This window comes from Ctenopharyngodon idella, chromosome 12 (genome assembly GCF_019924925.1).
Source record: "Ctenopharyngodon idella isolate HZGC_01 chromosome 12, HZGC01, whole genome shotgun sequence".
Classification (NCBI taxonomy): Eukaryota; Metazoa; Chordata; class Actinopteri; order Cypriniformes; family Xenocyprididae; genus Ctenopharyngodon; species Ctenopharyngodon idella.
Window position 1 is genome coordinate 28237344 of NC_067231.1, and position 9988 is coordinate 28247331.

At 33.5% G+C, this 9988-nt stretch overlaps 1 long non-coding RNA gene across 1 annotated transcript; it reads right to left on the reverse strand.

Annotated features, from left to right (window-relative positions):
- Positions 1 to 4365: 4365 nt before the first annotated feature.
- LOC127523275 (uncharacterized) lies at positions 4366 to 9612 on the reverse strand. The gene is made up of 4 exons (XR_007932838.1): positions 9308 to 9612; positions 8278 to 8357; positions 6161 to 6457; positions 4366 to 4473 (listed from the first exon to the last, which is right to left on the reverse strand). It is a non-coding gene; the product is annotated as an uncharacterized LOC127523275 (long non-coding RNA).
- Positions 9613 to 9988: the final 376 nt, after the last annotated feature.

The window sequence follows — 9988 nt, forward strand, 5'->3', positions numbered from 1 at the left end:
GAAGAGTATGACGGTGAAGATTAGACAACATCATGGGTTTGATTCTCAGGGAATGCATGAACTGATCAAATGTAAACATTTGCTGCAATGTAAGGCTTTGATAAAAACATCTGCCAAATGCATAAATCTAAACTTACACTAAAATGATTTAAACTTATACTAAAATCATTAAACTTTAATTAGGCTTATAAAAATAATTCTGCTGAAAATCTCTTTGCTTCCTGGAAAAAACTACCAATATCTAAAGATTTACTGCACAAATAAGTTCACGTAACTTAAATAAGGCATAAATTCAGATTATATCTTTGCACTGGCCCTTCATCCACTTTACTAGTTTTACTGGTATACTGTATCTTATCCATCATGTATGTGACAAAAAAAAAGTTTCCAGACATTCATGTTTAGAGAGCGTCACACGTGTTTATTCATTCCATTTTTCTTTTACTTTTTTTTTTTTTTTTTTAAATAATAAAAAATAATCCTGTACAAAACCACAGTGTTTACAGCATTAGAAAATCGCAGGTACAAAATATTAAAAGTAAAAAAATCACTTCCAAACTTCAGGTACTTACCAAATACAAAACTGACATTCATTTTATATATTAATTAAGTCTGAAAAAAGAGCAAAACCAAACACAGTTTGTTTTTTTCTGCATTGCCTCTTAATGTTAACACAGGCTTGACTTCATTAAAGCCAAAAATATACACTGATCAAAAAGATCAATGATATATCATTGTTTCACAGAAATCAATATAAAAACAGAAAAATCTACAACCAGAGTTATATAGTTCAGTATTTGAGATATAACAGATAGTAATGTACAGATATAGTTTATGGAGTTCTTATAAAATTTGTCTCTTTCATGAGCATCACATTAAAAACCATTCAAAACTCACTGCTTTCATGCTGTTGAGTCAGTGATATTAGGTCATATTTCCTGGACAATTGCTGTTGTTGTCATCGTCATTATTTCCACGGCCCAGAAGCATCCTCTTTTGCAATCCACAAGGTTTGCTGTAGTTTGGTTTCATTTTATAAGTGATTATCATTATGATGATGATGATGATGAAACAGCCTGCAACTGCAGGAACGACAGTATCATTAGATCCAGGACTCTCCTCTGATCCAGTATTGTCTCCTTTTCTTGATCCAGGACCCCCTCCTTGTTTTTGCTCTGGAAAGTTGCAATTAAATGGTTTAAATGATTGTTTAAATCATAAACTCAACTTCAGTCAAACATCAGACAGTCAGATTCTCCACACAGATTCACAAAATACTTCTGCTGCTGAGAATCTGATTGAACTGGTTTGATGTATTTTATATATATATATATATATATATATATATATATATATATATATATATATAGTGCTGCTTGAAAGTTTGTGAACCCCTTGCAGAATCTGTGAAAATGTGAATAATTTTAACAAAATAAGAGGGATCATACAATATACATGGCATTTTTTATTTAGTACTGTCCTGAGTAAGATATTTTACATAAAAATGTTTACATATGGTCCACAAGACAAAAAAAATAGCTGAATTTATAAAAACGACCCACTCAAAAGTTTGTGAACCATTGATTCTTAATACTGTGTGTGGTTATCTGATGATCTACAACCGTTTTTTGTTTTGTGATGGTTGTTCATGAGTCACTTGTTTGTTCTGAGCAGTTAAACTGCCCAATATTCTTCAAAAGAATAGGTCCCAAAATTTCTTCAGATTTTCAGCATCTTTTGCGTATTTGAACCATTTCCAGCAGTGACTGTATCTTTTTAAGATCCATCTTCTTACACTGAGGACAACTGAGGGACTCAAACACAACTAATAAAAAAGGTTCAAACATTCACTGATGCACCAGAAAAAAAAAACATGATGCATTAATAGATAGGGGGTGAAAACTTTTTGAATTTGAAGATCAAGGTCAATTGTATTTAATTTGTCTTCTGGGAAACATGCAAGTATCTTCTGTTGCTTCCGAAGGGCAGTACTAAATGAAAAAAAAATGATATTCAAGCGAAATAAGAAAAATTTGGACCTCTTCCTCCTGTTCAAAAGTTTTCACCCCCCGACTCTTAATGCATCGTGTTTCCTTCTGGAGCATCAGTGAATGTTTGAACCTTTTTTAATAGTTGTGTTTGAGTCCCTCAGTTGTCCTCCATGTGAAAAAATGGATCTCAAAATCATTCAGTCACTGCTGTAAAGGGTTCAAATATGCAAAAGATGCTGGAAAACTGAAGAATTTTTGGGACCTGGAGGATTTTTCTGAAGAACAGAGCTCAGTTTAACTGCTCAGAACAAACAAGAGACTCATGAACAACCATCACAAAACAAAAAAACAGTCGTAGATCATCCAGGTAACCACACACAGTATTAAGAATCAATGGTTCACAAACTTTTGAACTGGGTCATTTTAATAAATTCAGCTATTTTTTTTTTTTGTCTTATGGATTATATGTAAACATCTTTTATGTAAAATATCTTACTCAGGACAGTACTAAATAAAAAATAACATTCATTTTGTATTATCTGCCTTATTTTGTTAAAATTTTGCACATTTTCACAGATTCTGCAAGTGGTTCACATACTTTTTCTTTCAACTGTATATATAGTAAAATATCTAGCTTCTGCCAGACCGCCTTCCGTATTCAACTTACAAAGAAAATGTAATGCCTCTCTCAGTTTAAAACGCTTACGCTACATACGCCTTCCATATTCAAATTACAAAAAAGGGTAAATTAAGCTACGTCAGTTACGATTTCTTTGTAAATTGAATACGGAAGGTGGTCTGGCGGAAGTTAGATATTTTACTTTGTAACTTGTTAAATATGGATATTTTTCTTACACAAACGCATCGCTTCGCTTCAGAAGGCCTTTATTAACCCACCGAAGCCGTGTGGAGTACGTTTATGATGGATGGATGCACCTCCTTGAGCTTCAAACTCGTTTGTCCCGTTCACTGCCATTATACAGCTTGGATGCATCAGGATATTTATTAATATAACTCCGATTGTGTTCATCAGAAAGAAGAAAGTCATATACACCTAGGATGGCTTGGGGGTGAGTAAAGATTGGGGTAATTTTCATTTTAAAGTGAACTAATCCTTTAAGAGAAGAAATTACTGATTTTTTTCCCCCTACCATATGTTTTTATCTTTGCAATTGTTTTACTCGTTTTCCATTGATAGTATAATATGCATAAAATGTTTCTGTTTGCAATTCTAAAGGCTTTGAAGAAAGTTGCTGCAGAGGTTGAATTGTTCTTTAATAGATGATTCAGATAGAGTGCGGTTCAGCCTTTGATCAAATCACTAAATCCTGTTTGTATTGTTCAGGTTTTTTTTTTTTTTTTTTTTTTAACTATTGGAAGACGATAAAGGGAAACTGAAACTGAACATCTGGGTAGGACATATGGATAGAAATCATATCTCTGACCAAAAATCATATCTCTGTATTTTTAGGCTGAAAGGTGGTAGACGATATGTATCTCAGCATTTACAGACGTTCAAGACAAAACTGTGCAATGAAATTATAGAAAATTTCAAAAGAAATGATCTGTCAAAAAAATATCTCTCAGTCCTAGAGACCTACTGCTGCCATGCATAAGTCCTAGAGATGACAATTAGGAAAAATACACTAAAACTGTATCTTATCACAGTTGTATCTTATCCATCATGCATGTGACAAAAAAAGTTTCCAGACATTCATGTTTAGAGAGCGTCACACGTGTTTATTCATTCCATTTTTTTTACTTTTTAAATAATAAAAAATAATCCTGTACAAAACCACAGTGTTTACAGCATTAGAAAATCGCAGGTACAAAATATTAAAAGTAAAAAAATCACTTCCAAACTTCAGGTACTTACCAAATACAAAACTGACATTCATTTTATATATTAATTAAGTCTGAAAAAAGAGCAAAACCAAACACAGTTTGTTTTTTTCTGCATTGCCTCTTAATGTTAACACAGGCTTGACTTCATTAAAGCCAAAAATATACACTGATCAAAAAGATCAATGATATATCATTGTTTCACAGAAATCAATATAAAAACAGAAAAATCTACAACCAGAGTTATATAGTTCAGTATTTGAGATATAACAGATAGTAATGTACAGATATAGTTTATGGAGTTTTTATAAAATTTGTCTCTTTCATGAGCATCACATTAAAAACCATTCAAAACTCATTGCTTTCATGCTGTTGAGTCAGTGATATTAGGTCATATTTCCTGGACAATTGCTGTTGTTGTCATCGTCATTATTTCCGCGGCCCAGAAGCATCCTCTTTTGCAATCCACAAGGTTTGCTGTAGTTTGGTTTCATTTTATAAGTGATAATCATTATGATGATGATGATGATGATGAAACAGCCTGCAACTGCAGGAACGACAGTATCATTAGATCCAGGACTCTCCTCTGATCCAGTATTGTCTCCTTTTCTTGATCCAGGACCCCCTCCTTGTTTTTGCTCTGGAAAGTTGCAATTAAATGGTTTAAATGATTGTTTAAATCATAAACTCAACTTTAGCCTATCAAACATCAGACAGTCAGATTCTCCACACAGATTCACAAAACACTTCTGCTGCTGAGAATCTGATTGAACTGGTTTGATGTATTTGATTATATATATATATATATATATATATATATATATATATATATATAGTGCTGCTTGAAAGTTTGTGAACCCCTTGCAGAATCTGTGAAAATGTGAATAATTTTAACAAAATAAGAGGGATCATACAATATACATGGCATTTTTTATTTAGTACTGTCCTGAGTAAGATATTTTACATAAAAATGTTTACATATGGTCCACAAGACAAAAAAAAAATAGCTGAATTTATAAAAACAACCCACTCAAAAGTTTGTGAACCCTTGATTCTTAACACTGTGTGTGGTTATCTGATGATCTACAACCGTTTTTTGTTTTGTGATGGTTGTTCATGAGTCACTTGTTTGTTCTGAGCAGTTAAACTGCCCAATATTCTTCAAAAGAATAGGTCCTAAAATTTCTTCAGATTTTCAGCATCTTTTGCGTATTTGAACCATTTCCAGCAGTGACTGTATCTTTTTAAGATCCATCTTCTTACACTGAGGACAACTGAGGGACTCAAACACAACTAATAAAAAAGGTTCAAACATTCACTGATGCACCAGAAAAAAAAACATGATGCATTAATAGATGGGGGGTGAAAACTTTTTGAATTTGAAGATCAAGGTAAATTGTATTTAATATGTCTTCCGGGAAACATGCAAGTATCTTCTGTTGCTTCCGAAGGGCAGTACTATATGAAAAAAAATGATATTCAAGCGAAATAAGAAATATTTGGACCTCTTCATCCTGTTCAAAAGTTTTCACCCCCCGACTCTTAATGCATCGTGTTTCCTTCTGGAGCATCAGTGAATGTTTGAACCTTTTGTATTAGTTGTGTTTGAGTCCCTCAGTTGTCCTCAGTGTGAAAAGATGGATCTCAAAATCATTCAGTCACTGCTGGAAATGGTTCAAATATGCAAAAGATGGTGGAAATCTGAAGAATCTGCAGGACCTGGAGGATTTTTCCTGAAGAACAGAGCTCAGTTTAACTGCTCAGAACAAACAAGAGACTCATGAACAACCATCACACAACAAAAAAACAGTCGTAGATCATCCAGGTAACCACACGCAGTATTAAGAATCAATGGTTCACAAACTTTTGAATGAGGTCATATTTATAAATTCAGCTATTTTTTTTTGTCTTGTGGACTTTATGTAAACATCGTTTATGTAAAATATCTTACTCAGGACAGTACTAAATTAAAAAATGACATGCATTTTGTATGATCCCTCTTATTTTGTTAAAATTATTCACATTTTCACAGATCCTGCAAGGGGTTCACAAACTTTCAAGCAGCACTATATATATATATATATATATATATATATATATATATATATATATATATATAAACTAGAGCAGTTTTCTGTGTTCCATAAGTAACCTGGAGCTCAAAAATCAATAACTATAATAGAGTATATTTCTTCCAGGATATTCAGTATCAATTAAAGGTTTAATGGGCTCTGTTAACAGATTTTAAATCACTGTTAGTAGATGGAAAATCAATCTACAGTTGCAAACAATTATTTAATTATAAACAACAGTATTATATACTGTACCTGTTATGTTCACAGTGAATTCTCTGTCTTTCCATCCACACTTTGTTTGCACAAAGAATCTGAATTGTCCTGGCACTACTGTAGTTGGAGCGTATCTGCATGTGAAGCTGTTTCTCTGGTCACAGGAGCCCTCAGGAAGATCTTGTCTACAGATTGTTGAGTCATTATAGATATCAGTGTAATAAAACTTATATAATGTAATGCAGCGTTCAGAGCACTTCTGAGAGACGCTGCAGGTGAAAGTTGCTTCTTCACCCACAACTCCAGTAACATCCTCACACCTTACACTGATGTCTTCTGAAAAATAACAATGTATATTAAATGATAAAGCAACTGAACAATAATAAAGTTCTGTTTTATATATATATATATATATATATATATATATATATATATATATCTCATGAAATTCTGTTTTAAACATATCCTTTACTTGTTGTGTCTCAGTGACTCTTTCATTACAGAACCTATTCATAAATAAAATCACTGCATCATGTATTTTTGTACATTAGAGTTTGAATAGGTCACATATTTTATTATTTATTATGAATTATAGCTTATAGCCTATGTTCAGTAGCAATATATAAAGTCTCAGCATGCAACATCCTGTTTCTTTTAATTGAGAAACACAAGATCCTGTAGTCTTGATTGAAAGACCATTTCTGTTCGTGACTTGTGCTGCTCGTTTCGGAAGATTACATAATGTTAAACAAGACTACAATTTGAAACCTTATGAATAAAATTTCTGTAATTCTTTAACCATTTTGTAATATTTAGTTTGTTTGCTGTGCGACACAGAAGGCGTTTTCTCCTATGCAGCGACTGACAATACAACCATAAGATACACCATAAGCACAACATAAATTCACAAATCACATCCATTTTATTTGTTCGCTGTACTCCAGATCTTTAGAATCCATATGTTTGTAAGGAACAGATCCAAATTCAGCCCTTTATCCATCGATCTTCATCTTCATTCTCAGCAACAGCGACCGTCACAGTCAAAGCTCGCGCTCGTTATGATTCAAATTTGAAAGTAGCGCCACCCTCGAGAAGTGTTACGACATGGTTTACGGCACTGATATCGAACGCTCATTGGTTCTCACCTGCTTCGTCACAGATTGCGACATGCCGTGTTTCAGCGGATTGACATTTGAAATGAGTGTCGCGCCTTCAGGAGAGAAGCCGGATTTATCATATTTTCATGGATTAATAAATTAAATTCTGCTCTGTACCCTATAAAAAAACTATTACCACCAGAGAGGACTGTGACTGGAACTCATCATTATTTGAACTACTTTTGGTACCACTTTTGACATTTTCTCAAAAAGTAAATTATTGTGATTACGCTTGTTTGTCTGTCATTCTTTTATTTATATTAGTAGGTAGTTTAAAGAAATGGTTATGGGTAGGTTTAGGGGTAGGTGTAGGATTAGTAGCTCAAAATATCGTTTTAATGTTATATTTTTACTAAAATTGTCATTTTCCTACACATTTCTGCCCATTATGTTTTATTCTTTTAACATTCTGTATAAAATGGGTAGGTTTAAGTTCGGGATGGGGATTAGGGATCTTACATTTATCTACAAAACGATAAAATGGAAATTATACATATATCTTCATGGCATGAAAGATTCGTAAATATTAAGTATTTTTACGTTTTAGTGCCATAATTACGTCAATATTGTACGTTTTAGCACCTTTCTAAATGTACAAAAACGTACGTTTTGTATCTTTGAAAGTTACGTATTAATACCTACGTATTAACAATGAGACCAGGCTGTATAAACACACAGATTAGCAGAAAAAATGCACTGCTTTCTGACAGGATTTCCCTCTGTGTAAATCATTCAAAAAGTAAACAACTGCCTGACTGTAATGGATTTCCCTTGTTCAAACAATAGTTGTTGAATAGTATATCTCATTTTCAATCACTGGAAGGGTGTAATACTCAAGGCCTTACACATCTGGACTGAAATGGATACACTTACAAAAGGGTTTTAAGAGCCACTTGTGTTGTATATTTATTAATAAGATTTGACCTTTTTTCATAATCTTAGATTCAGTCCCTCCTCAAAACTCACACACTCTTTCTAGGGGAAAGTTTATTCTCTTACCATCAGCTCGACAGACAGCAGTAAAAGTCCAAACCAGAATGAACAGTTGCACAGAATTTAAAGCATTCATGGTTTTGATTCTGCAATAGAAAAAGAATGACAGAAATGTGCATCAAAAGTGAAACTTAAAAACGAATAAGTAAGTACTAGAGATAAAATTACATTTACTGAAAGCTCTGATCGTGATTTTATAAAATTTCTACTTAGGTAAATTTATTTTGTTCCACATTAATTTCACAGATGTCTAGTACAAATATGTGGCTTTGTTTCATTAATACAGTGTATACTTTTTTCTTTATTTACTCCAAAAGAAGGGAAGTGAAATGTGACAACATGCCCCACAGGTGGGGCACATGACCATATGACAGCTAAAAATTTTGTCTGACTTAATTAAAAAATATATACATGACAAACTAAAATATTTTGTCAGTAAATTATTTTTTTCATATAAAATAATAGCATTTTTTTTTTTAGAAATTCCAATTTATTTTGTAGTTTGACAATGAACACTGCAAAACACTATACAGCACTGATGAAGATGAAGAAACATATTCAGACGAGCTGAACAAAAACACGCCCCTCCCTCCACTCACAGCTCTCACAGAACACGAGAATAATATTTTCTGGATGTTCAGGTTCTTCCTCTCAGTCTTTATTCACCTTTTTCCCCATAGTTCATCAACAGAAATTCATAAAAGTTAATTATGCCAGTTATATCGCACAAAATAGCCCAAATAGCGGGGCACACTGTAATGCAGTGTTACAACGAACCCTTTCTGCGCAACTGGAATTTAAACCTGGTTAGTGTCTTCTGATAACTAGTGAAGCATTAAAGAACTTTTGGCGCAGTTTTTTCTCTATATATTGTGGATATGGCAACTAGTAAATACACTAAGTTTCTTCATGCTAGCGTGTGTGGAAGTATTTGAACCACGTGTGTTACAACTAACCCCGCGTTAGTTTGTGCCCCGCGCTCCCCTAATAAACAAAAAAGGAGATTATTTTCCTGTTGAGAAAGAGTTATTCTCACCTCTGGTCTGTATGTCTTCACAGCTCATTCCACTCTGACTGTCTCTGCAGCAACACCAGCAATGACCGACTTTGATTTCACTTTCAGACTTACGCAGTTCAGGGGCCAGTTGGATAAACTTACTGTATTAAGACTGTGACTTAAGAACTAGTTTGACCAACTTGCAGTTAACCAAGGGGTAATCAATGTTATTTTTCCAATTCATATTACACCAATCTACCTTTTTATGTAACGGACTTTAAAAAATTAGGACCACTCTTCAAGAAAAACATTAATGTCTTAACTTTTAAGACTAGTCTAAGTGGTTTATGCAACCGGCCCCAGACCACACACAGCTTGTTGTTTACACATTTGCTGTTACATTTTTGGCCAGCAGCAGGTGCTGTCACTTACCTGCAGATTTGCCCTTCATACAGTGATGCAAATTGCATTTCAATACGTCAAATAATATTGAAGATACCGGGATACCGTATAGCTTCTCTGTTTGTTGCTATGTTTGAAAATAAAATGTTTTAAAGTTACGTGCGGTCTAACAGCGCCCATTAACAGGCACGTGCACACATAGACATAAAAGGCCCTTTTTCTTCCTTGAGAGAAAGTGCCCTTTTTTCTGGGGTGCTTTGTTTAAAAAAAAAAAAAAAAAAAAAAAAAGAATAAATATTCCTGTTTGCGCACAGCTTC